Source organism: Megascapheus bottae, chromosome 6 (assembly GCF_031878675.1).
Source record: "Megascapheus bottae isolate mThoBot1 chromosome 6, mThoBot2.hap1, whole genome shotgun sequence".
NCBI lineage: Eukaryota > Metazoa > Chordata > Mammalia > Rodentia > Geomyidae > Megascapheus > Megascapheus bottae.
The window spans coordinates 79,857,631-79,878,912 of record NC_143514.1 but is presented as its reverse complement, the minus strand read 5'-3'; the positions used below and the strand labels follow the sequence as shown (position 1 = coordinate 79,878,912).

The 21,282-nt window shown below is 45.1% G+C and overlaps 1 long non-coding RNA gene across 1 annotated transcript in view; it reads left to right on the top strand.

Annotated features, from left to right (window-relative positions):
• The first annotated feature begins 459 nt into the window (after positions 1 to 459).
• Positions 460 to 21,282, top strand: part of LOC150062560 (uncharacterized) — a 77,288-nt gene continuing 56,465 nt past the window's right edge. Inside the window, exons 1-2 of the long non-coding RNA XR_016535887.1 lie at positions 460 to 568; positions 3,538 to 3,603. This is a non-coding gene — a long non-coding RNA (uncharacterized LOC150062560). The remainder of the gene's footprint in view (positions 569 to 3,537; positions 3,604 to 21,282) is intronic.

The window sequence follows — 21,282 nt, the reverse complement described above, 5'->3', positions numbered from 1 at the left end:
AAGCTGGTATTTCCGGCAAAATCATGTAAGCCTGTGAGAGATTCTTGTGCAGCAGACATTGTGTGTTTACTTATTATTCTATTTAATCTTGATGGATGAAGAAAATGAGCAAGGTTAAGCAACTGACCCAGCGTCACACAGCTACTAAATGGGGGTGGCCTGTCTGATTTCAAAGCCTGCCTTGTTTCCAACATTGTTTAGATTAGAAGACAAAACCAGCCTCAAACCTTCTTCGTATCCCAGGCTGGCCTTGAACTTGCGATCTCCTTGCCTTTGTCACCTGAGTGCTGAGAATCCAGGTGAGAGCCGCTGGGCCCAGCCTGTTTCAATGTCTTTCTTCCCCCCTAAAGGTTTCTTTCCCTTTACCCTGGCTGTTCTTTAACTCAGAGGATCTGGAAAGAGCCTGGCTTTGGCTAGACTATCCCACAAATGACAATTGCATGTTTACCATAGAGTCTCTTGGGAAGAAGACAGACAAAGCCTTCTTTTCTTGGGTCTTCCTGGGCTGTAATTCTGCCTGTTCCTGTGTAGAGCTTTGAAGAACATCAGTGTCCTGTCTTTGAGAACAGTGAGTTGTTTTTGGTTTTTTAACATAGCCCTCCAGTGTGTCTTCTACTATGTTTCATAGCACAGAATTTCATGTCACTTTCAAAATAACTTTTTCAGCTGTTTTAATAGTTTTTAAAGGCTTTTTATTATTTAAGGACATATATGTTAATTCTGAATTTCATCAGCTTTAGAAAATTTATTTAACAAATCTCTACAGTTAGAATTGAATTGCAGCTTCCCAAGGCAAAGGTATGTCTACTGTCCACTGGACACTGGTTGTTAAATTATCCTCTCAAATATAGGCTGTTCCCTTTAGATGAATTAAAAATAAATAATTGAATTACTTTCAGTATGCAAGCTACACATAAAACCAAACAAAAGCCTAATAGTATAAACTTTATGTAAAAAGAAAAGACAAGACCTAACATAGAGCTTGAGTTCTGGCTGGCTATCCTTCCCACTTGGCTGCTGGCCTCAGGGACAAGACACTTAGGTCTGGGACTGAATTCCAATCACATTGGCCTCCAGGCCTAGAGTGTTCATCATTAGCCCGCCCCCCACCCCAAAGTGTGTCATGCTGGGCTCCTTGATTCACTTCCTGGATGATTCTTTCCTACGGGCCCTCGTTCTCTGTAACCAAAATCCCCATGCATCTTCAACCATGAATCTAGGTTACATGCAGTTTCATTTTCTATATTTGTAAAATCTGTCCTCTTTCAATGATGACATTGTACAGTGAGAACTGGGGCCTCGTTCCTTGATGGTATGACATTTTATTTTCCTCCCATGCATGACTGAGAATAATTTTGAACATTATAAATGACTCTGGAATGAACAACTATTTACCCAAAACTTCCTATACATCTGTAATGAGTTCTGTAGAGTAGAATTATGGCAGAATTATTTGGTCAAAGAAAATGACTTAAGCTGGGCACAGATACCTCAGCCTGTAATTTACTAGCATATTAGGAGGCTAAGATCTGATGATTGCAGTTCGAGCCAGCCCAGGCAGGAAAGGTCTTTGAGACTCTTATTCCCATAAACTACTCAGAAAAGTGGTACTGTGAGCTGGGCGTGGTGGTTTACACCTATAGTCCTAGCTACTCAGGAGGCTAAGATCTGAGGATCGCGGTTCAAAGCCAGCCCAGGCACTAAAGTCCTAAAGTCCTTGAGACTCATCTCCAGTTAACTACTAGAAATGGGAAATGGGGCTGTAGCTCAGGGGTAGGGTGGTAGCCTCAAGCTGAAGAGCTCAGGGACAGTGCCCAGGCCTGGAGTTCAAGCTCCATGACTGGCAACAAAAAAAAGAAAAAGAAAAGAAAAGTGGCACTGTGGTTCAAGTGGTATACCTTGAGCCAAAGAAGCTCAGGGACAGCACCTAGACCCTGAATGCAAGCCCCAGGACTGACCAAAAAAAAAAAAAAAAAAAGATTAAATCTTTAGATTTAATTGAGAGATTACCTTTCAAATAATTGCACTAATTTGTATTCTTACCAGTTGTGCTTGTATTCATTTTCTCCATCTTTTGCTATAATTGAGTATCTTATTTTCTCTTCCTATTTTCTAACTTTGTAGACAAAAGGAGGGGCATACTTTCCTCTCATATACATTTTTCTAAATTGCTATTAGTCTTTTAATAAAAGTGTTGTGTTTCAGTATTTTTTTTCTGATCACAAGAGTTGAATAGCCAAAACTTTTTAGGTCTTCCTAAGTTTGATTTGCATGCATCTATTACCATAATCTGGGAAAAATCACAAACCCTTAAACTCTAACAATAAAACTAAATAAACAAAATGTTAACAACTGGCCTCCAAGGAAATCAGTCTAGAACTTACTGCTTTTGTTTATCGAGTGGGAATATGTCGTTTCAGTTTCAGTAGCTGTATGTGGACCTAAGGTAATTTGAGAGATGTCTGACAGATATTGTGAGCCAACTCAGATTCATTGTGAAGGGCTGATGTATAATCCAACTATTATTTCAATTTCCTTTGTAATTCAAAAAAAGACATATGGATGAAGAAAAGTCATAAATCTTTCTGTAATAATATTACTTCCTACAATTTCCTTGGGGAATTCCTCCTGGGAATGATTATGCATAAATACAGGAAAATTACACATCCTATCTCTTAAAAAAGTAGTTAGAATATGAGGGTTTTCATCAGATTATATAATTTTTAAAAAGTCAAATTATTGCCGGGTACTGGTAGCTCACACCTATAAATTCTAGCTACTTAGGAGGCAGACATCTGAGGATTAAGGTTCCAAGCCAGCCTCAACAGGAAAGTCCATGAGACTCTTACCTCCAAGTAACTACCAAAAAGTCAGACATGGAACTGTGACTTATGTGGTAGAGTGCCATCCTTGAGTGAAAAAGCCCACAGACCGAGTCCATACCCTGTGTTCAAGCCCCAGGATGAGCACCAAACAAACAAAACCCCTTCACCCTGTGGGAGGTAGAGTCCTGGAGACCTAGGGGAAAGGAAGGGGTTAACCTTGGCATGAGCCGAGCAGCTGAGCTGAGAGGGGGAAGGACTCGGGGCTGGGGCTCATTAGGAGATCTGGTATTTCAAGTCAGACTGGGTTTAGGAATGGCTGTGTCTTTGTTCAAGAGCAGAAAGCACTTTAGGTCTGGCCGCATTCTCAAAGGAAACTCAGAAAATGAGTTCTAGCCTTTTGGTATCTGGGAAAGAGCCAGGGCTTCCTGCAGTCCGTGGGCATGACTCCAGCCCCGACCCCCTTCCATTATCTTGGGGGACAGAATGACATCTGGGCCATCCCAAGGGGCCTTGGTACTGCAGCCCACACCTCCTGGAGAGTATCGATCATCTTCAAACCTTTGCATGGCCCTGTCTTCCTGCAACTTCATTTCTCCCTCTCATGTTCACTGAGGTTAATTCTGATATGAAAATGATGTTCCAGTGATTTTTTGCTTTCAGATGTTTCTTCCTACTTTGGTATATTAGGATTTGTTTCTTTCCATTTCTTCAGTGACTAACTTGGAGTGTGGATTCCTTCACTCCACCTGTGACTAATCCAGATTCTTCGAGAGCACAGGTAATTCCTGGTTAAAAAGGAGTCCGCAGCAGACAGGGACCTTACCACTCTCCTTAGTCCTTTTTGCTCCAGTAATGTTTTGAATAACATCTCACTGGCCCTTCCATCCACCCTGGACCACAACCTATTTACTCTTCTTTTGTAGCTGGAATGATGTGTGTGTCACCATGCCCAGGTTTTGGTTGAGATGGGGGAAGTCTTTATAACTCCTCCCTCCACTCCCCCATCCCTACCATGCCTTGCCTTGAACTTCTGTTCTCTTGATTACCACTTCCTGTATAGCCAGGATGAGCCATCATGCTGGGCTGGGTGCCATTTTGGTCCCTCTAACCCTCCAGCCTAAACTCCATGCAACAAAGGAAAGAAAGACAAGAGAAGGGGCTGGTAAGGAAAGGAGAGGCAGTATTGACACCGATCAATCTGGAAAATCAGTTAATTTGTGATTTCACAAGAACCTAGCAATAAACTAGAAGTCTAGAAACCCAGTTCTGGGTTTAGCTTCTCCCTAGTTAGAAGAGCCGTCGGTTTCATTCACCATCATCTTCAGTCTGCTTTCTTCACTCGGGAAGTGGAGGCCTGCCTGGCCTGCTTCCATGGGGATACTGTGGGAACCAAACCAGATGCCATGTGCAGAATCACTTGGTCCGCATTAAAGTTCTTTGTAAGTGTCAGCTGTGACTATCATTTTGGAGAGAGAGCACAGGAGGTATATGGGAAAGGGTAGCTGAGTGGGGATCAGCCTGGAGTAGGAGCTTCCGGCAGTTAGAGGGTAATTTACACAGCATTCCCCACCCCCCCCAGTGCCATCTGACATCCTGCTCCTGAGATGGGTCCTTTGTTATTGCCTGTTCCCCTGTGTGGCCCCTCAGGACCAGGACCTGCCTTATCCACTTTTGTGTCCACAGGGCCTGGCATCGTATGTGTACTCTACACTTAATAAACTGGAAAAGTACTTTGTCATAAGTAAAATCCTGAGTGAGGAATTAAATCAGACAGGCCATATCTCAGAGTTCTGCAGATGTTCCATACTCCACAGGAAAGTCAGTAGATGGAGCCTAAGTTTGCTGTTCCAAGGACTGGGTTTTAGTCCTAGTACTAACACTTCTTAGCTATGTTACTTTGGAGAATTTACTCTCTTTGAGCTTCAGTCCCCTCTTTTGTAACACGGAATAAAAGTACCACCATAGATTTTTAACTTCTTCAACATCATGAAAAAGTCACTTTTCCCCCCCTTTTTTTGTGGGTCATGGGGCTTGAACTTGGTCTGGTCTGGGCGCTGTCCCTGAGCTCTTCAGCTCAAGGCTACCGCCCTACCCCTGGGCCTGGGCATTGTCCCTGAGATTTTTCAGCTCAACGCTACTGCCCTACCCTTGAGCCAAGCCCCACTTCCCATTTTCTAGAGGTTAATTGGAGATAAGAGTCTCAGGTCTTTTTGTGCCTGGGCTGGCTTTGAACCTTGATCCTCAGGTCTCAGCCTCCTGAGTAGCTAGGATTACAGGCATGAGCCACTGTGCCCAGCATTTTTTTTTATTTGCACATTTAGTTTGGTGAATACGCTTCAAAATTTTGTCTCCATTATTCCTGCAAAGTTAATAATATCAGAATATTTCACAAGGCTTCTAAAATAATGTACGTACTTTTACCAATAGAACTCTGTGTGTGTGTGTGTGTGTGTGTGTGTGTGTGTGTGTGTGTGTGTGTGTGTGTGTGTGTGTCCGTGTCTGTCCCTGTGTCCAGTACTGGGGTTTGAACTCAAAGCCTTATACTCAGCTTTTTTGCTCAAGGCTGGAGCTCTACCACTTGAGCCAGACCTGCAGTTCTAGCTTTTTGGTTGGTTACTTGGAGATAAGAATCTCTTGGATTTGTCTACCCAGAGTTGGCTCCAAGCAAAGATCTTCAGAGCTCAGCCTCCTGAGCACTAGGATTACAGGGCTGAGCCACCAGCGCTTGACTGAGCCATTTTACTCTCAGGTGACATAATTACAAAGACTTGAGGCAGGCAGTTCCCAGGGGTAGGATGCCCTCTGAGGCCATCTCTGTTTCACTAGGACTTTCTTTCCTGGGTAATGAGCACTTAAATTGCAGTGTGTTGACTTTGCCCCTTCCATTTTGACTGTTCCCATATCTGTTTGTTTGTTTGTTCTCTTCCCTGCTGAGTCCTGATTCACCAGGTATCTAGATAAACAACTCTTGGGTAAGTAAGATACTAATAATTTTCCATTTTCCCTTCTGCAGCCTCAAACTCTTATTTTCACATGCCTCTAAGCAAGGAGGCCACAGAGCTAGACCTTGTGGAAAGCCATAGTTCTGATCAAAGCTGTGTGGAAAGCCACATGCTCTCTACTTACATAGGCACATAGGCTGTGTGCCTTTCTTCCATCTGCTCATCATGTTCCCCCAGAGCTGCATTCCTCTGCATGCGAGCACCCGGACATGCACTGTTGATAACCAACACCTCCTAGGAAGAATCCGCTTGGGAAGTTTTGTTCCTGAAATCAAAAGACAGAAAAGGATGTGAATACATCACTACATGCTTGTATCTAGAAAGTAGACTTCTCATTTCCTTTATTCCTTTTGTCCAAAATCAGAGCTTGAACTTGGTACCTGTCGCTTTCATTTGTTTGCTGGTGTTCTACCAACTGAGTCAAGCCTCCAACCCTACTTTCCTTTTTTTTTGTCAGTTGTGGGGCCTGGGTGTTGTCCCTGAGCACTTCAGCTCAAGGCTAGCACTCTGCCTCTTGAGCCACAGTGCCACTTGCAGTTTTCTGGTGGATAATTGGAGACAAGAGTCTCGAAGGCTTTCATGTCTGGACTGATTCTAAACCGCGATCCTCAGATTTTAGCCTCCTAAGTAACCCCTTACTTTCTTAAATAGAAACTGGAGATGGAGGTGTAGTTCAATGGAATAGTACATGCTTACCATATTAAATTTCCATCAAAATAACGAAACAAAGCAAAACAAAACAAAGCAACCCTGAGCTAAGGACATATTGCCTGGTCAAAACTCCGTTCTTTACTAAGCACTGGGCAATAAACTTTCGGTCCTTAAGTATGTGCTTGTTTCTAGACGCTGTTCTGCTCTGATGATACAAGCAAGCTTGAATCCAGAGGATTTTCCAACAGAACTGGGGGTTTCAGGATGCAGCTGTTCACAACTCAAGAAATCAACAGAGGGGTCTTAATTTGTATTATCTCAGGCTTCTAGAATTTTCTCTCAGAAGACTAGCATTTGAGCTACCTTACAAGCTCACAATTTATTCTGTATATTCCAAACTTTAAAAAAGAAAAAAAAAAGTGACCAAGCATGGTGGCTCGTATCTGTAATCCTAGCTACTCAGGAGGCTGAGATCTGAGGATCAAGGTTTAAAGCCAGCCTAGGCACCAAAGGAACTGAGACTCTTATCTCCAATTAACCTGTAGAAAATGGAAAATGGGGCTTGGCTTTAAGGTAGGGTGGTAACCTTGAGCTGAAGAGCTCAAGGACAAGGCTCATGCCAAGCTCAAGCCCCATGATCCCACAAAAAAAAAAGTAGAATGGATAGGATTCAAAGGATAAAAGGAATATAGGTGTGCAATGTTTCAGTTGCCTGTGCAATTGTGTGCTTTTGTGAAGGTTTGAGTCTAAAACAGAGCCTTGGCACCATTTTTACCAGGGATGGTGGTGGATGGTGCTAAGCAGGGCTGGAAGAAGGCAAGAGGGAAATGAACTTGAAGAGAGACAGCCCAGATCCTTCCTGGACCCGGTCTGGAGGAGGGAAAGTGACTTGGCAGAGACCCTTTTGTGCGGCCCCGGGGAATTGTTTCCAGCTGTTTAGCTATATTTTCTTTGTCAGGCTTTGCTCCCACGGTCCAAAAGCCAGTACTGGGTCTTGGCACCTGCAGTGCTGGTCAAGAGCTGCTGTTCCAGGTCTTAGTGACTCATGGGGTAGAGGGTGCTGAGCCCCTGTAATAGCAGGGCTCCATGGAGGAGAGGGGGAGGGGACTGCCACAGCAGTGGCATCTCCACATCTCCTTGCAGGCTTGGCTCTTCTTCTTACTGAGCCTTGACATCACCTTGATGTCTCCCTGGTCATCTTGACGGGGTAGTAAAGGTGGTGCTCAGAGCTGCCTAGATGCATTTCTCCTACATTGTGCTTCTCAACTACTAAAAAGTCTTGGGAGATACACTCCATCTTAGCTTCACATTGGGATTCTAATGGGTCCAGGGCAGTTAAATTTGTCACTTCTGACAGTTCCACTCCATATGCTCATCCCTCTGTGTGTGGGGGGAGGGGAGCAGGGGGTACCAGGGCAGAAGGATGGTCATTCAACTCCCTGTCTGTAGCCTGTGCATGAGATTCACACACATCCTCCTGAGGGCTCAGCTCTCAAGATGGCCTTCAGCACCCACTACAGCGCTTCACAAGTGGTAGACCTACTGTGTCCTGTAGGGAGTAATGCCAAGAAAAAATGCATGCACATGCTCAGTACAGACTTATTTCTTTTTTCCTCTGGACTGCTTTCTATTTGAGATTAGTTGACTCGACAGATGTGGAACCCATGGGTTCAGAGTGTTGTACGTTATGGATTTCTTGGGAAGGGAGGAAGGATATGACTCATGAAAGGCTAAGCTATTCTCTGCTACTATTCCTTTCTTCCCCCTCCTCCTCCCCCCTCCCCCTCCTCCTCCTCCTCCTGTTTCTCCTCTTCCTCCTCTTCCTCCTCTTTCTCCTCCTCTCTTTTGGTGCCATTGCTGGGGCTTAAACTCAAAGGCCTGTACTCTTGCCTGGCTTTTTTCCTTAACGTTGGTGCTTTATCATCTGAACCACACCTCCACTTCTGGGATTTTGCTGATTAGTTGGAAATAAGAGTCTGGACTTTATCTGCCTGGGCTGGCTTCAAACCTCAGTCCTCAGCTCTCAGCTACTCTCCTGAGTGGGTAGGATTACAAGTGCAAGCCATTAGTGCCCACCTACTACTATTTAATAAGGGTAAGGTAAGCTACATATAAGAAAATTGTTCTGGGGACAGAGTGCTTGCCTTGAGAAAAACCCACGCACAAAGCCCTGGGTTCAATTCCTTGGGAATACATACACAGAAAAAAGCCAAAGAGTGCTGTGGCTCAAGTGGTAGAGTGCTAACCTTGAGAAAAACCCAAAGACAGTGCCCAGGCCCTGGGTTCAAGCCCTAGGACTGGCAAAAGAGAGAAAGAAAGAAAGAAAGAAAGAAAGTTGTTCGGTAAATAAGATGACTTCAAATTTTTTCTATTTATTTATTTATTTATTTATTCATTTATTTTTGGCAGGGGGTATTGGTCCCAGGGCTTGAATTCAGGGCCTAGGTGCTGTCCCTGTGCTTTTTTTTGTTCCCCCTCAAGGCTAGCACTGTATTTGAACCTTAGTTCTACTTCCTGCTTTTTTGTGGTTAACTGGAGATAAGAGTCTCACAGACTTTCCTTCTTGGTCTGGCTTTTCAAACCACATCCTTACATCCTGGCCTCCTAAGTAGCTAGGATTACAGGATTACAGGCACTGGCCACCAGCACCCATGCTTAAATAAGGTAACTTTTTGCCTTGTTCCCTCTGTTTCTCCCAAGCTGCTAGACTTTATTAGACATAGATTAAATTAAAAAAAAAAAAAGACTCCTGACCCGTCCTTCACACCTGATTCTCACAAAAGAATCAACACACGGAGGGATGCAAAGAAAATGCAATTTTAGAGAAAGTAGAAATTACCTTTTTTTCTCACTTTGTACTGTGGTATTATCCTGTATCTTTCCCCTTCTAGAGCATTATTTAGTTTTAGTATTTAAAACAAAAATAATGCTGGGTGCTGATGGGTCACACCTGTAATCCTAGCTACTCAGAAGGCTGAGATCTGCGGATTGTGATTCAAAGCCAGTGGGAAATGAAAGTCCTCCAAAGAGCCAGAAGTACAACATCAGCCTGAAGCACAAAAGCTTAGGTCCAGTGCACAGGCCCTCAGTTCAAGTCCCAGGACCAGCAACCCCCCCAAAAAAATACTTTGTCTACAGCATTTTCATCTTTCTGTTTCCTCCCAGTTTAGAACATTCAGGGCCCCGAACGACACAGTGCACACAACATACATAATCTGTGTTTGTTGATACCAGGGACTGGGGAAGGCTCAGTGTTAAAAGTTGGAACTTGGGGTGTGCTGCTCAAATGGAGGGGCAGCTGGTGGTGACTTACTGCCCAGGTCTGAGTCATTTGTTCTCAGCCTTGAGGAAGAATCTGAAGTCACAACCCTTTGCGGGGCCGGGGGGAGTGGCAGCCGAGAGGAATGACTAGAACACAGCAGGGTGTTCATCTGTCAAGCCATGAGGTCAGAGCAGAGGCCAGCCAGGCTGCAGTCAAGGCACTGCTTCAGAGAAGCACTGGGCTGTTCCTGGCAGCTAGACAAGAGGAGGGACTTCTGGAGGTGCTAGGGTTGGGATGTGAATCACGTGAACAGCCCTTCTTTTCCTCCTGAGGTCATTCAGAGGACACTGGTTTCCTCTTTACTGGCTAGCACATCTTGTCTGTTCTTAGTGGTGCTGAAGGGCGTGGGGGACTGTTCATAGGCGTTCGTAATCGTCACAGCATCCGTTGCAGTTATCAGTTCTTTGGTTCTGGTATGGGTTTGTTTTCCAGGAAAAGCGATGTTGAATGCCAACTGATTTGCAAATTGCCAAGTGCCTCCTTCGTGGGGTAGCTGAACAAGGTGGACTCCAGTACAGATGTCTAGTTGGGGGCCACAGCATGAACAGGAAAGTGGGAGAAGAGCAGGTATGGGGAAGTGCATGCCTCTGCTGACACCTACAAAGGCAGAGCGAGGAGGGAGTTGAACTCAGAAGTTAGAGCTGGATGTGGACGTGGAGCAGAAGTGGTAGTTAGCTATAGGTGCAGATAGCCAGGTATAGGTGGGTCACACCTGTAATCTCAGTTACTCAGGGAAGGAGGTTGAGATCTGAGTGATCACGGTTGAAAGCCAGCCTGAGAGACAAGTCTGTGAGACTCTTACCTCCAGTTCACCAGCAAGAAGCAGCAATGGAGCTGTGGCTCAAGTGGTAGAGTGCTAGTCTTGAAAGCAAAAGCTAAGGGACAGTGTCCAGGCCCTGAATTCAAGTCCCAGGGCCAGCACACATGTGCACGTATGTACACACACACACACACACACGCATATGCACACACACACATACACACATAGTGGATGGTGGTGAAATTGCAGGCATCCTTTCACTAGGACATGCTGAGAGGCTCAATGGGTGGCTATCATGGTTCTGTCACCACCAGGTAACAGAATTAGTGTTTTCGTCCATTTCTGTCTAGCATGCTAGGAGGGAGACACAGAGCCTCCAGAATGGTTTTTTTTTTTTTTTTTTTTTTTTACCAGATTCTTGCAGATATCCAGAGGTTGAGAAGTCCACGAGGTACAATTGTATATGCCTGTAATCCCAGGAAGTGGAGATCGGAGAATCCAGGTCTCAGACAGGCCTGGCAAAAGTGTGAGAGCCTGTCTGAAACAAAATGCATAAAGGGCCAGGAGTGTGGCTTCAGTGGTAGAACATAAATGCAAGACTCTGAGTTCAAACCCCTGTCTCCCACTCCACTCCATCCCCTAAGAAAAGAAGAGAAAAAGGGGCCGGGAGTTTGGCCTAGTGGTTAAAGTGCTTGCCTAGCATGCACGAAGACCCGGGTTCGATTCCTTGGTACCACACATATAGAAAAAGCCGGAAGTGGTATTGAAGCTCAAGGGGTAGAGTTCTAGCCTTGAGAAAGTCCAAGGACAGTGCTCAGGCCTTGAGCTCAAGCCTAGGACTGGCAAAAAAAAAAAAAGAGAAAAGCCAGGCACGGTAGCTTATGCCTGTAATCTTACCTACTCAGGAGGCTGACAGCTGAGGATCAAGGTTCAAAGCTAGCCTGGGCACAAAAGGACCTGAGATGCTTATCTCCAATTAACTAGAAAATGGGAAGCGGAGGCTAGCTCAAGGGTAGGGTAGTAGCCCTGAGCTGAATTGCTAAGGGATAGTGCCCAGGCTGAGTTCAAGCCCCTTGACCCACAAGAAGAAAGAAAGAAAGAAAATACAGTCCATGAGTAGGGCAGGAAGAGCCAGGTGCAGTTGCAGGATGGGCATGGAGGAAGAGAGCATGTGGAGAGTTAGCAGGAAGGGGTGATGGAAAGAGGCCAAGAAGACAGGAAGGCGGAACCTACCCCGAAAGTCAGGGCAGCAGAGCCCCTGTGCTCCAGCCAGGCAGGGTGTGAAGAACACCTTGGGCTGATGTGATGTGTACCAAGCGGTGCGCCATGTCACGTGCAGGGCAGTGCATGGCTTGCCATCTTCTCCTGCTTTGAGGTTACCATGTAACCACAGCAGATCTTTCCTGAGTCCTGAAGAATGCTGGGCACTCTGCACTCATACACATGGGGCAAGGTGACACAGCTTGTTTGAGGGGGGGTGTCTAGGGTCTCCTGGAAGAGCAGCCTGGATCTCCTAATGAATCAAAGTGAGCAGGATGCATGCCGGGAAGGGCTTGGAAGGGAAGAAATGGAGCGCAGGGCTGAAATGTGCCCCAACCCAGAGGGTCTTGGAAAGATGGTGCAGGAAGTGACCTTTGAGCTCAGCCGGGAAAGATGAGAGGAGTGACATCATTGCCTAGAGTGGAGTAAATATTCCAGGTAACTGGGAGAGAGCACACGGAATTGTCTAAGAACAGTTAGGTCACTGCTGCGGGGGCACAGCGCAGTTTTCATTTTACAGGAGTCCAGGTGAGAGATAGTGGTGGCATGTGCCAGAGGCCTGCCCAAAAAGGAGAAGTGTCGGATTCCAGGATTGGGGGGCAGGGGGCCGTGCAAGCAGGAGACAGTGCAGGGGTTGACAGGATGGGGCAGGTAAGTCTTTCCTGCAGCACTGAACTCTTGAACTTATTTTGTAGGGAAGGAAAGAGCACTGGATAAAATGAGCTAGGAATTGAAAAACAGACAAACAAGCAACCAACAGCCAGTTAGGTCGAGAGCTCAGTTCACTGGTAAAGCACTTCACACGTGTTCCCTCCGCAGCACCACAGACAGCAAAGGAGAGACACTGGGGTTTGAGGTTTGAAGGTTGAAATCACACAGCAGAACTCTAGGTGTTTCTGGGAGAGGAAGGAATCCAACCCCAACTCTAGTTTCATGGTGTATTTCCAAATCGGATATTCAGAGAGGTCCTCTAGTGCTGTCTTCCTGCAGTTAGTAAAATAACCAGCAGATGCAGGCTGACGCCTTTCCATTTGCTGCTTCCTGCTTCCGGTCTGTCTGCCTGCTCCTAGAAAGGACTGGGAATGTGGCACTCTGCCCACAGACATGGCCCCAGGGGGCTATCACCAGGAGACCCCCAAGCCAGGCTCTCCTCAGCAGCCCAGCCCCTACCCCGGGCTTAGTTCTGTAGAAACATGGGCAGCATGGGCACTCTGAGCCTCTTACCTGGGTTCCCCTTCTTCACTCTTCAGGCTCATCATGAAATAGGCTTGTTCTTTTCCTGTCATCTCCTCTCTGCTTGTTTTGTAGGCTAAATTGTTATAACTTTTTGTGCCTGTCTTAGGGCTTAAATTCAGACCGTGCCGGCCCTCGGCTATTTCTCTCAAGGCTAGCACTCTACCACGTGAACCACACTTCCACTTCTGGCTTTTTGGTGGCTAATCTCACAGATTTTTCCTGCCTTGGCTGGCTTCAAACCATGATCCTCACATCTCAGTCCCCTGAGTAGCTGGGATTACAGGCATGAGCCCATTGACCCCCAATCCTGTTCATTTCTAGACTAAATTATTGAACCTTCCAAGGAAAGAGAGTAAATTGAAAATGTGTCTGTGTTTTCTCAGAATGAGGCTGTGGCCTGCCAAGGGTCAGGTTGTACCAGACCCTAGAGGAGCTAGCTAGGACACAGCTCAAAGAGGAACACTGTTGCCACCTAGAACAAGAAACGTATTTGGGTATGTATTGAACATACAATTTTGGGTCATATATATTGCGAGCACTGCCTAGTCCTTTCAGTTCCTTGAAAACGTTGCAGTTGGGAACCAAATCAGAGAGTTTACATTTCCGAATGTGAAAGCAGACATTACTGTGGAGTAGTCTTTTCCCTGACTTTGTGGAATCATTTGCTCTGCCCTTGGGAGTAGTGGTTACACAGGGCTGGATGAGAACAGGTCTGCTCAGAAACCTGCTTTCCTGCCTAGGGAAACGTGTAGGTTTTCTAAGTAACGTCCTCAAGTCTGTACTTTAGATGGCTCAATCGCTTGCATTTCACATTTAACCATGGAGTCCAGCCACGGGAATACCAACGATCTTTAAAAGTGGACATTACATTTTTAGCTTTAATAAGAAAAATACATGAGAAATAGCCCTAGCCCTAGCAAAAGCAAGAGTGACTAATGACCAAATTCAGAAAAGAATTGTAGTGAACTGACCTTTAAAAAAATTACCAGGGGAGAGCCAGGAGAGACCAGTGGCACAAGTCTATAATCCTAGGCACTCAGGAGGCTGAGACCTGAGGATCATGCTTCAAAGCCAGACTCAGCAGACACATCTGAGAGATGCTTATCTCTAGCTAACTGGTCCAAAAGCCAGAAGTGTAGCTGTGGTAGAGTACTGGCTGTGAGTAGAGCACCAGCGGTGAGGGGAAATGTTGAGAGCACCAAGGCCCTGCGTGCAAGTCCCAGGACTGGCATGCACACTAGAAGTTATCTATAGGGGTTATGGTCATCTCCCCATTCTCCATTAGAACAAAACCATAGAATATGTGCAAGGATATATCCTAAAAAACTTTTTTAAAAAACACATTGGATTCTGATTACAAAGTCTCTGTGTGAAATTGTGTGTTTGCAATGTATTTCATCATGCTCTCTTCTGGTCTACCAGAGTTCATGTTTGCCAGGTGATGGCTTTTCTCTGGCAGATGTGTCTTCTGTGAGGTCAAGGGATGAAGTGTGGTACGATGGTGCCATTCTGAATTATAAGTGAAACAGCTTCTTGCAGGAGCAGGCTCTGTTTGGCAATTTGGAGATCAATAGGACTGGAATAATTTTGGCAAACTTTGAGTGGAAGAGGCTTCAGAGCTACACTGCGGTCATCTCTAATGAACAGTGACTGGCTGTATCTCCTGCCAAAGGTAGTGTGGCTCTCAGAGGAAAGCAGTCGTAAGCAACTCAGTCCATTGACTCACAGAGTACATACGAGGCCTAGTATTTATAGCTGTTTAATGAACACTGTTGCTCTAAAAAAATTATTTTTAAATGACTAACTTGACTTCTAAGAGATTTGATTAGAAAGTTTTTTGTATTTCCTTGAAGTACAGGGGCTTGAACTCAGGACCTCAAGGTTGATAGGCAGGTACTCTTTTTTGCTTTGATTACTTTTTTTTTTTTTGGTCTGTCATGGTTCTTGAACCCTAGGTCTGGCACTGTCCCTGAGCTCTTCAGCTCATGGCTAGTGGTTCTACCACTTGAGCCAAAGCACCACTTTTGGTTTTCTGATGGATAATTGCAGAGTCTCACGGACTTTTGTGCCTGGGCTGGTTTTGAACCATGATCCTCAGATGTCAGCCTCCTGAGTAGCTAGGATTACAGGTGTGAGCCACTGGTGCCTGGCTTGTTTTGGTTACTTTTGGGATGGGCTCTCACTTCCGACCTAAGCAAGGGCCTGGACCTCCATCCTCTTGTTTTTCAATTTCCCTTGCAACTGATTGAAGATAACAGACTTATACCACCACTGGTGGTTGAGAAAGGGTCTTGTGTGTATGCTTGGGCTGGCCTTGAGCCTTGTTCCTCCCAAGGTTCATCCCAGATAACTAGGGTTGCAGGTGTGAGCTAACCACACTGGGTGTAAACATCACTTTTCCTACTGATTGATCTATACACAAGTTTCTAGGCAACACAGTTATGGCCCCGATTTCTATCTGGACTCACATGGTCCATACAATTGAGACCGACACAGGCAAACTGGATCCTCTGGGAGTTAAAAGAATTGTCATCATCTTTTTAAATTCTCTCTTAGCTTTTAAACTAATTCCCATATCAGAAAAGTTTTCAGTTGCTTGGGAAACAAGATAAGTTTAGCAGCTGACAAAGAGTAGACCTTCTGGGTCTGGTTCCTGACTGTCTGCCTTCCCAGGAGAAGGCGGTTTGGAATTTTCCCTCGAATGTATGTCCTCCCAGGGCTGAACTGGACCTTTGGCGTTTCCTGTTCTGTACGAGGAGCAGAGCGTTCACGATGATCTCATAGGATATTTCCTGATCTGTGAATCTTTAAAGCAGGGAGACAGTGTTTTTCCCTTCACCATCCTCTGACTCTCAGTCTCCAAGGGCCGTGTGTGGATTTCATTACAACCCTGCTGTTTCCCGCGCTAAAAGATAACTATGTGGGCTACAGTGTGTGCATTCATACAGAACACCAAAGGTTACCGGTCAGATTTATTGCTTGTTACATCATTTTACTGTAGGGCTGGTTCATTAGATCCGTTTATTTAGCAATTAAATAATATTAAGTAAGGCGACTGGACCAATTTGCACTAGTCCTGGCTTAGCTGACTCTATGGTCTCCTCCCTCTTTTAATCAGTGACTTGATAAGGATGATTCCATACTACAGGATGCGCCTGAGCTGGGGAGTTCCTGCCCCATGAGCCTTTTTATTAGGGCCACTGTCTTTTTTTGGAGGGAGAGGGGTCATGGGGCTTGAACTCTGGGCCTCAGTGCTGTCGCTGAGTTCTTTAGCTCAAGGTTATCACCCTACCCCTGGGCGGGGGCATTGACTCTGAGCTCTTGGCTCAAGGCTACTGCCCTACCCTTGAGCCACAGCCTCACTTTCCATTTTCTTGAGATTAATTGGAGATAAGAGTCTCTGAACCCCGATCCTCAGATCTCAGCCTCCTGAGTAGCTAGGATTACTAGTGTGAGCCTGGCTTAGGGCCACTGTCTCTACTAAGGGAAATCTCACATCAAGCTGAGTGCTGGTGGCTCAAGCCTGTAATACTAGTTACTCAAGAAGCCTAAATCAGAGGATCACAGTTCTAAGCCAACCTAGGCAAGAAAATCTGTGAGACTCTTACACCCAGTTAACTACCAAAAACACAGTGGTTCAAGTGGTAAAGTTCAAGCCCCAGGACAGGCGCACGCACACACACACACACACACACACACACACACACACACACACACACACACACACACACACACGCTATATTCAGCCAGGAGCTGGTGGCTCATGCATGCAATCCTGGCTGTTCAGGAGGTTGAGATCTGAGGATTAGGATCCCAAGCCAGCCCAAGCAGCAAAGTCAGTGAGATTCCAGATTATCTTCAGTTAAGCAGCAAAAGGTCAGAAGTAGAGCTGGGGCTCAATTGGTAGAGTGCTAGCCTTGAGCAAAAAAAGAGCTAAGGGACAGAGTCCAGGCCTGACCAGCATAGGCCAGCACCTACCCAGAAGCTAGGTGTGCAGGTATATGCCTATAGGCTCAGCACTCAAGAGGCTGAGGCAGAAGGATTGAGGCCAAGAGTTTGAGGCCAGCCTGAGCTACACGGAGAGATTTCATCTCAAAAAACAAAACAGTAGCTGGGTTCTGATAGCTCACTCCTGTAATCCTAGCTACTCAGGAGTCTGAGATTTGAGGACCACAGTTCAATGCCAGCTTAAGCAGGGAAGTCCTTGAGATTCTTATCTCCAGTGAACCACCAGAAAACCAAAAGTGTCACGGTGGCTCAAAGTGGTAGAGCATAGCTTCAGGAATAATGTCCAGGCCTGCGTTCATGCCCCACAACCAAACCAAATCAAGCCAAATAGAACCAAGCAAATTCTCCTCTGAGTTTTCACAACCTAGAAACAGTGCAGTCATTGTTCATTCATTATTCTGTTTTCGTGGGGAGGGTGTGTCATGGTTGCTTCCTCTCCTGCTGTCTTTGGTTCCTTGGTGTTTTTTTGGTTTTGTTATTTGGGCTATCATGGGACTTGAACTCTAGGCCTGGGCACTGTCCTTGAGCTCTTCAGCTTAAGGTTAGTGCTGTACCCCTTGAGCCACAGCACCACTTCTGGTTTTATGGTGATTAATTGGGACTTTCGTGCCTGAGCCGGCTTTGAACCTTGATCATTAGATCTCAGCCTCCTGAGTAGCTAGGATTACAGGCATGAGTCACCGTGCCCGACTTCTTTGCTGTTTGTATTTGATGGCTTGGATTCCTATCTTCAGAACCCAGCTTTCCTTCCCTGTGTCACAGATCCCATCCGATCATGCAGTGATTGCATTCACTTCTGCCAAATTGCCCAGCATACAGCTCTGTGTTCAGTTAAGGAATGTGTAAGTTTCCACCAGAACCAAAGTTAAATTTAGTTTATTAATTGGATGTTTTTGACATTTTGTTTGTAAACCTCTCAACTCTTAGGAAAGTGGGAAGAAGTCCTCAGTGTCCACTCAATTGCTCATCTAATTTCTGCAATTAGTTTTCCAATACACTTAATGTCCTGTGATCTAGAACCTGTGCATCAAGCCATCTTGTTTTGTTTTTTTTTTACTTCTTAGTTTGAAATAATTTCAGACTTAGAGAAACCTTACAAAATAGTATTTACAAATACCTTTCACCTGGATTTCCCTCATGTTAACATCTTACAGAACCAAACCACAAAGACCAAAACCAGAAGGGTGGCATTCACGCAGCAGTGTGACTGGAAATGCAGACCCTCTGTACATTTCTAGTTGACTGTCCTTTCCTTGCACAAAGTCCACTACTCCAGGATCTTACTCCGGGGTTAGTTGAGGACCTTTGGGAACATCTGGCCGTTTATTCTGTTGACTGTCTCTCTCTCTGAATTTGTGTGCAGTTCTCTCAGGATTAGACTGAGATCAGACACTGTGTCCCGGCACTGGTCCTTTCTGTGCAGAGGGTACAATTATGCAATAATGCTATTGTTCAGTTACTTTACATGCTGTCTTTACTGTTTATCCCCTTTATAAATAGTAACTGTCGTTGTGGAGGAGATGTCTTGAGATTAAAAGTACTCTGCTTCTCCTTAAATTCATACTCATTAAGTTTAGCATTTTGCCTGGAATTATTTCAGAGAAATTATCTTGGATAACAGCTTTTCCATATCCCTTATCCTTCCTCTGTGGATTAGCTAGGAGGACATGTGCCTTCTCATTTATTTATCATTTATACATATTCAGATAGACCAATAGGTGTTTTTTTTTTCTTTTTGCCAGTTCTAGGCTTGAGGTCAGGGCCTAAGTACTGTCCTTAGATTTTTCCCAAGGCTAGAACTCTACCACTTGAGCCTCAGCACCACTTTCAGTTTTTTCCATGTATGTGGTACCGAGGAATTGAACCCGGGTCTTTGTGCATTCTAGACAAGCACTCTACCACTAGGTCAAACGCCCGGCTCCCCAGTACATGTATTTTTTTTTTTTTTGCCAGTCCTGGGCTTGAGCTCAGGGCCTGAACACTGTCCTTGGACTTTCTCAAGGCTAGAGCTCTACCACCTGAGCCTCAGCACCACTTCCAGCTTTTTTGTATGTATGCGGTACCAAGGAATCGAGCCTGGGTCTTTGCGCATGCTAGGCAAGCACTTTAACCACTAGGCCAAACTCCCGGCCCCTACATGTATTTTTTTTATTCTTTAGAACCTAAAGAAGTATAATCCTTTGTTATCATTATTTATTTATTTATTTGGGGGCTCAAATTGTTTCTTAGTCATTGGACTACCTTTCACACAGCCTCCTTTGAACCACCTTTTTTTTTTTTTTTTTTGTCAGTGATTCAGTGATGGGGCTTAAACTCAGGACCTGGGCTCTGTCCCTGAATTTTTCAGCTCTATCAGAGCCAATTCCAGTTCTCTGGTGGTTAAAGATTTTTGTACTTGGGCTGGCTTTGAACCGCGATCCTCAGATCTCAGCCTCCTGAGTAGCTGGGATTACATAGGCATGAGCCAGTAGTGCCTGTCATGTCCCATCCTTTTCTGATCACTTCCTTATTTTCTGCACAAGATGCCACCATCTTTTTGGTTTTGTTTTTTCTTTTTTTGGGGGGGGGGTCGGTTATGGGGCCTGAACTTTGGGTCTGAGCACTGTCCCTGAGCTCTTCAGCTCAAAGCTAGCACTCTACCACTTGAGCCACAGCACCACTTCCAATTGTCTTCTTATTTTATGTGTTTAATGTTCTCCTAGCAGCTTTGGGCTCCCTAATTGGAGAACAGGGTTTAGAAAACAAGCTTTCAATGCTGGGAGTGCATATGGCTATGGGGTGTTGTTGCTAGAAGGCTTTCTTAGCAGGCAGAACTACGAAGTATATGTAAGTGCACTTACACATTTATGCATCTGAACATGCATCTACACCTCTCCATCTGTGTGTGTGTGTGTAAAATAACGAGTTCATGCTGATTCTTTTCAGCTCAAATGAGCACTACCTGGTTCATTCTAGCCTCCGAAGCAGTGAGACTCCTGACTCTCCTTATCCACAGTAAATTTATTCATTTGTTTACTCATGGTACACGCATCAATTCCAGCTTTGCAAATCCATAGCTTTGTGAGCCACTAGCTGACTAGAGTTCAGTGTCTGTATATGGTTTGTGTTTGTCTTTGGTGTTAAATAATAAGCTAGTTTCCAAAGTTCTCTGAATTCTTTCTTTTCTTTCCTATAACGTTAGTAAGCTTCACTTGCTAAGTTACCATTCCATGTTAGATTTCTTCCACATTATGGTTGATTGTTATAGAATCATGTTTTGGGAGTGGGGAGTGATATATGAAACGGTATTATTTTTAAAGTCAGAGTAGTGCAGAAATATATGTCTGGAAAATTGTTCCCCTTGCTGTACTTGGAATATTAGATTCTCTCTCAATCCCCCCAGGTTCATGTATTGAAGTTTGGTCACCAGACTGTGGGGAGCTATGGAAGGTGGGGCCTAGTGGAAGGAGGTTAGGTCACTGGGGGTGTGGTCCTAAAGGGGATATTTGGACCTCAACTCTTCTGTCTCTTGCTTCCTGACTGCCAGACAGATCTGCCTCCTCTGCAACATTCCATACTAGGTTTTACTGCCCTGCCTCAGGCCCAAAGGAAAGGGGACCATGTGACTTGCGCTGAAATCTCTGAAACAACTGTGGGCCAGAGTACTGTAAACCTTGCCTCCTTTGAAGTTCATTATCTCAGGCATTTTGTCAGTGAAGGAAAATGACCCCTCATCTCTACTTTCCTCTCTCCTACATTCTTTCTACCTAACTCATCTACTCTTTGTATGACCCAATGGCTTTTGCTTCTAGATTGCCTGCCTGCCTGCATTCCTTCCTTCCTTCCTTCCTTCCTTCCTTCCTTCCTGCCTTCCTTCCTTCCTTCCTTCCTTCTTTCTATCTTTACTTCCTTCTTTCCTCTTTCTCTTTTTCAGAACCTAGAATAAAACCCAGGGCCTTACCTAACGCTAGGATTATACTCCCAGCACTGTTTTTTTTTTTAATTCTATTTCCCTTTCATAAATAAACAAATCTATGGACACTTCCATGGATCCCTTTCTTCCCTGAGTCCATCTTATTTGGGGATGATTTTATAGTAAGTGGCAGTCACACCTGTCATTAACTAGAATTCTCTTTTTCCCATGCCTCTGTGTGCTGGGATTGGAACCCAGGACCTTATGCCTGCTAGACAAGAGCACTACCACCAACCCATATCCCCGGCACTTGCTTTAATCTTATT